The following is a 6,995-nucleotide window of genomic DNA, read 5'->3' as shown; positions in this document are numbered from 1 at the left end:
ATAGGACAAAACAAATACAGTGCGGCACGAAGCGCTTACAATATGCGCATCCGGTGTGCAGAATGATGCGCTTGAAGCAACACGGAGTCACAGCACGCAGCGATTTGCATTAAAAAGTGCAATTATATCTGTGCAACAGTTATTGAGCCTTTCTTTTAACCGTTTATATTTCATATTTTCATTTTATATTACTGTGCGCGTAAAAAACAATTTATAGTCTTTTCTACGCCCCTTGTTTTGTTCTCACAGACACCCGGTAGCAAGTAACAAAACAACATTAAACTCCGGCAAGAAGATAAAGTCCTTTTTGCAAAATCATAGGCATTTTTTTACAAATCAAGTATTATGGGAACACAGAATGATCTTGGAGAGAGTTATACCGAGCTGACTGTCGTAACCGAATGCGACCAGGGTTTAAAGGCTGAACGAATGACTGACAGCCACAGCGGAGAAAAGAGTTTGTGTGAACTTTAATGTAAGGACTTAAATATTCATATGTAGCTCACATTAAAGGGATACGGTTTCTACGTGTATTTACGCTTTGATTTGAACGAAAACAGCGCATCCATGCAGCGCGGCTGACACAGAAAAGCGTACGCTGCTTGCATTCAGCGGATATTCTCCAAAATGGGAGAATACACAGAGACACAGAGGAGACGAATTGTTGAATAAAGTCGTTATTTTTGTTTTCTTCGCGTACAAAAAGTATTCTCGTCGCTTCATAACGTTACGGTTGAACCACTGATGGCAGATGGACTATTCTGACGATGTCTTTCATACTTTTCTGGACCTTGACAGTGTAATTTACTTGGCAGTCAATGTGACCGTCACAAGCCTCCCGGTTTTCATCCAAAATATCTTAAATTGTGTTCCGAAGACGAACGAAGCTTTTACGGGTTTGGAACGACGTGGGGGTAAGTGATTAATGACAATTTTCATTTTGGGGTGGAGTATCCCTTTAAGCTATCGTATGGCTTCAGAAGTAACACAGAATAATACGCACAATCTCGGATTTGGATCGGCCGATACCCGATCCAACAAAAAATGGCAGTATCTGAGCCGATACCCGATATGAATATTGGATCGGCGCATCCCTAGTCAAAATATTATATGTATGGACCATAAATGTAATGGATTAAAATACTTGTATTTTATTTTATTATTGTTTACAATTTATTTTTTTATATTATTTTATTGCTTTCTTGTTGTTGTGTTTTTTATTTTAATGCATATTTTAATATTTAATTTAGAATAATTAACTCTTAATAATTATGTTTGGGAAAATGTAACCGTTGTATTAGACTTTTTTTAATGCTTGGGAAAAGATTAAAAGTAAATTTAGTGTATCGCCAACTCTTAAAAATGCATGTAGAGAATTGACACTTGAAGTTGTGAGATTCTTGCCCTTTTATTTCCATCGAAAGATGTACACCAGGAGAAGGTCCGTCCTTGTGAGAAGTAGTTCCTCATTCCTGTGTTGAAAGTGTAGCATGTTTGTGAAGAGGAATCGTTAAAACAGAAGAAAGTTGTTTTTTTAGACCTTTATGAGACACAGAAGAACCTGTGAGAGCGCATTAAGTCTGAGCTGTTGCCCATCCACCCTCCTTTCAGTGAAACAGGAATAAAAACATGTAGGATGCAATTGATTTTAGGTATGAAATGGTTAAAAGTGTCAGGATGATGAGCGATGCACTGACGAATCGCTCAAAATTAGATCAGGAATGTGTGTTGAAGTGTATTGTGTGTAGTAAATTGAGTTGATATGTATTTCACGTTGACACGCTTAAATCGTGTTTGTTCAGGAACAGCAGATTTAGAGAAGCACAGAAAATATCACGGTTTAAAAATGAAATATGGTCATTCAGCTGGTCCACACTCCTGAAGGTTTCTGCTTTAACTCTCCGTAAATGTGAACTTTATAATCGTTTATTGTTAACACAAGCTAACATATCACTTTAATAAACTGATTTTATGAGGTGATTCGGTATCCACAAAACCCTCCTGTTTTGGCAGGAACATTTATTATTCATTGAATGTTCTTTTTTTATTTTATTTTATTTTTTTATTTTATTTTATTTTTTTATTTATTTATTTTATTTTATTCTTTCATTTATTCATCGTTTATTTTATTTATTAATCTTTTAACCACAATATTATACAGATGTCTTTTTTTATTTTATTTTATTTTATTTTTTTATTTTATTTTATTTATTTTTTAATTTTATTCTTTCATTTATTCATCGTTTATTTTATTTATTAATCTTTTATTTATTTATTTTGTATTTTATTTAATTTTTTATTTTTTTTCCCCTGGAAGTTTCTGCTTTAACTCTCCATAAATGTGAACTATATAATCGTTCCATTAGCACACACTAACATATCACTTTAATAACCTGTTTTTATGAGGTGACCCTCCTGTTTTGGCAGAAACATTCATTCTCCAGCTAAAGGCTTGAAACTGATCCGTGCTCTCCAGCGTTATGGAGTAAAATAATTCAGGAAGCATAAGTGCTGATTGGTGCTGGTACACTCCAGTCTGTCTGTGTGCGTCCTACACTGTGTTCTCTATTTAGGGGAGATTTCTGGCACGTCAGGAGGCTCTTAAACTCTAAAGTGCAGATTCTTCTTCTTCTGAAAACAGCAGGAACGCGGCCGCTCAAATCTCTGAGCTGAAACGCAGATAACGCGGCTCTCTCAGATGCCGTTTGGCTCACAGCTTATTTTGGAGCGATCTGGAAAACTCCACATGAAGCGAGATATGATGTTTCAATCTCATAGCTGTTCATGTCCCTGTTGAGCTGACGCTCTGATGGCTTCATCAGGTGTTTGCTGCTCATCTCTGTCAGCTCATGTATGATGCTGTTTTCCCTTTTCCACAAACTCTTTCTGCTCACGTCCAACCCCACCAGTCTCGCAGAATCACTTCTGACCAGATAAGCTTTAGAGATCGAGCAATATTGTTTTGAATGATTTGACTATTTCAAGGTGTCCTTTAAGTTTATTTGATTTAGCTACACTGTTAGCTATTAACATAAACAGTGATGCTCTGTCATGATGACAACATCAAAATAAAAAACTGATCCAAGTTTTGATTTTTTTTTAAAGTTTTATTTTATCTTATTATGCCACACTATTAATAGCTACTAACAAAAACAATTACGCTCTATTGCGATGACAACATCAAAATTGAATAGATCCATTAAGTTATTTTATTTTGCAAGGACCCTCTTGGAATTCTCCATTTATTTTATTTTAGTTTTTTTTTATTTAGTTTTTTTAATTTATTTTTTTTTCACAATTAGCTACTAACAAAAACAATGATGCTCTAGTGCAATGACATCATCGAAATTAAAATAAATTCAAAAGTTTCCATCAAATATTTTTTTAAATAAATATTCTTAAAAATGTTATATATTAAATGTGGCAAATTTAGTTGTCTTTGCTTTATTTGTATCAAAAAGCTGCAATAAAACACACACACACACACATACACACACACATATATATATATATATATATATATATATATATATAAACTTATATGAAACAATATATATATAAATATAGGTGAGTATCGGTAAAAATGATCAGTCAAATGATTACCACACGATCAGTCTGGCTCACTTTACAGCTTTTTCTGGTCATGAACTGCACACTTACTTACACAGGGGAAATAACATACATCTATCACTCACAGCTTCAAGACATTTCATCCCGTTATATATGAGGTTTTTATTTGCGGCTCTATTTCCATTGGATCCCGCTGGAGCTGATAATGAATCTCTTGAAATGTCATTTGGTGTATATTAGTTGTCGTTCAGCCCTCGCGGTTTGGACTGTGAAAGGAAACGTAATTTTCCCTGCATAGTTTTCAGTGTGTCAGAGGATGGAAACGCAGGTTTATAAGCACAGTAACAGCTCACTGTCCTGCTCTGTTCCTCTTCCTCCTCAGGTTCATTCTGCCTGCGGCTCGCCGTCTGTCTGAGATGTTATCAAACATCTGTTTGTGTTTGTGTAGGATATGAGCAAACTTGTTTGCTGAAATGAGTTTCAGGGCTCGTAGTCGAATCTCTGCTGTTCTCATGGGTTTGATTAGAGCTGTAAACTTTATTTTATGTATTAAATGTAATATTTTAGTTATTTTTTTCCTATTTTAGATGTACTGTTTACATTTTAAATGTTATATTAATGTATATTTTTTATTTTATATTATTTTACTTCACTTAATATTTTTATAGAAAAAAGAAAACATCTAAAATACAGTAAATGAAATAAAAATCATATACAATAAAATATATTTTATTTTTATTATATTTTTTATTGCATTTTACGCTTTTTGTACTTTAGTTGTTTGTGTTTAAAATTTTATTTTGGATTTTTATTTTAGATTTTATTTTGATATTTTATTTTTTTTATTTTATTTTTTCTTTGTAGGGTTAGGGTTGTAATAGGTCTGTCATTTTAATTATCTTCATATAACAGCAATGTAAAAACAAAAAAAACGTATTTTTGGTTGCATACACATTGTGAAATGTGTGTTTGTGTATTTTTAGAGTATTTTATTAAATATTATATTTTATTTGAAATTTATTTTTCATTTAATATTTTATTTTGATATTTTAATTTAGTTTTTTTATATTTCTTTATGTAGTATTTATTTAATTTTTCTGTAGTCATTATTATCTTAACATAAAAACAAATGAACTGTATTGTATGTTGTACATGCATTGTGAAAAGTGTGTGTGTGTGTCTGTGTGTGTGAGTTAGTGTGTGTGAGTGTGAGTTGGTGTGTATTTGAGTGTGTGTGTGTGTGTGTGAGTTAGTGTGTGTTTGAGTGTGTGAATTAGTGTGTGAGTTAGTGTGTGTCTGTGTGTGTGTGTGTGTGAGAGTTAGTGTGCGTGTGTGTGTTTGAGTTAGTGTGTGTGTTTCAGTGTGTGTGTTTCAGTGTGTGTGTGTGTGTGTGACCGATACAGTGCAGAAAACAAGTCTCAGTTTCATGTCATGCGTCTGACTGTTGATTTTGGCTCATGTGGAGTTTTGTTCCGCCTCCTGCATTTTTCCCAGCGTGTCCCGTCAGTGTCACACCCCTGGAGCATCCTGTTAGCTTTTGTTGTGTGTGTGTCATTGTTAAAACAGTTTCTCCTGTCCCAGCTAATCATACAGAAGCAGTCATTATTTTTGCTGTTTGGTTTGGTAACGGTAGTGTTGCAGAAATAACAGATGAAGCACCTACTTTCTCTAACAGGATTTGAATGCTAACTTAATTCATGTAGTAAATTACAGTCACCCTGCAGCATCGTTATTAGATCAGAACGGCACATATTTTGAAAAGGAAGCAGTTGTTAGCGTCACACTTCTTGAAGAGCATCTTGTCATGGTCATGTCGTGTGTTTGGTCGCAGTGTTGAGGGCCGTTGCATGTGTTCAGCGTGTTGAAGTGCATCTCTGAGCTCATGGTGATTTTGATGTGGACGCTGGTTATTAAAGTGAAATGGCATTATAGGGGCGCTTTAAAAGTGTTTCACCTGCGCTGCACATGGCTGCCCATTGCTCCGGGTGTGTTCACGGTGTGTGTGTGTGTGTGTGTATGTGTGTGTTCACTTGGATGGGTGAAATGTACTTGACCACATGTCACATAACTTTCACTTAGCTTTTGTTGTGTCGTTCATTGCATGCTAAAATCCCAGTTTATTATGTAATTATTTAGGATGTTACTATGTAATCACTTTAAGTAGTCTGCACTGTTTCAAAAGTAGAGTCTCAAGACTTTGTATTTTATTGAACGCAATACATTTAGTGTTTCACAACCCTTTGCACTCTATGGAGCACTGTTTGCTCTCGTTGCCTTCATTTTTTTTAACTTATTTTATTTTATTATTATATTATATTTATTTATTTGTTTGCTTGTTTTTTGTATTAAACAGGGTCATTCTTTAAAGACAGGATCTGCAGGTTAAACTGGACTGCTTCCATACTGTCTGCTTCCTTTTCACTGCTTTTATTTTTGTTTTGTCTTGCTTGTTTTTTTTTCATTTTCATCTTCTTGTCTTTTTTTTTTATTTTATATGTTTATGTATTATTTTATTTTATGTTTCTTTATTTTATTTTTTTGTTTTTTTTATATATTTGTTTTGTATTTCATGTATTTTTCATTTTCTTTTCTTTAATTTCTTTTAATTTCTTTTATTTTACTTGATTTATATAGTTTTATTTTATTTTTTGTGTTTTCTTTTTATTTATGTATTTATTTTTTACTTTTTTTTTTAGTAATATTTTATTTTATTTTAGATTTTTATTGTATTTTTTATTTCATATATTATTCTTTGTGTGAACCAGGATCTTTCTTCAAAATATAGCGGCCCAGGTCACTGTTTTTGAGCTTAGTGCACCTAATTGCACATGCATGTTTGTTTACATTTCTTTTATTTAGCTGATACTATTATCAGTTTCTCAATTGTACATTGCCTTGGATAAAAGAGTCTTTTCTAGCATGTTCTAAGTCAGAAGATTGTCTCTTTTAATGGAAATGTACCTTGTAGAGTGATTTCTCCCATTCGTTTTTCCTCAACTCTGATATAAACTAGATCCCAAACGTGGATCTGATCCTTCACCGTCATAAGAGAGCTAAACATGCATTTTAGTCTCCTCAGAGCCTCCAAACCACCCGAAGATTCATCTGGAAAACTCATATGTCTCCTCAGATACTACAGCATGTTTTTTGTCTCATCAGAGGCTGAACTCGTTGTTTTATGGTGTAAAGACAGTTTGTGTGGTTATTCCTGCATGGCCTTCAGCTCTTGGCAGCGGTGAACAGGGGATGCTGGGATTGAATGCCATAGTTTTCTCTCTGCTTTATTAATGGCCCGTGTAATGTAGTGTACAGTGAAAGGTGCAGTTTGTTTGAGTGGCAGCCAGAATAGAGTCGTTATTCAAACCATATCACACACACACACACTCTCTCTCACACACACACACACACTCACACACACACACACT

General features: G+C 33.9%; 1 protein-coding gene across 3 annotated transcripts in view; it reads left to right on the top strand.

Annotated features, from left to right (window-relative positions):
• The window catches only part of LOC107752622 (PDZ and LIM domain protein 5-like), a 74,571-nt gene that overhangs the window by 58,359 nt on the left and 9,217 nt on the right, over positions 1-6,995 (top strand). The window lies entirely within an intron of this gene.

The sequence above is a fragment of the Sinocyclocheilus rhinocerous genome, unplaced genomic scaffold (genome assembly GCF_001515625.1).
Source record: "Sinocyclocheilus rhinocerous isolate Xijiao unplaced genomic scaffold, SAMN03320098_v1.1 scaffold2818, whole genome shotgun sequence".
Lineage (NCBI taxonomy): Eukaryota > Metazoa > Chordata > Actinopteri > Cypriniformes > Cyprinidae > Sinocyclocheilus > Sinocyclocheilus rhinocerous.
Note: the sequence above shows the minus strand (reverse complement) of the source record. Positions and strands in the feature narration are given on the sequence as shown.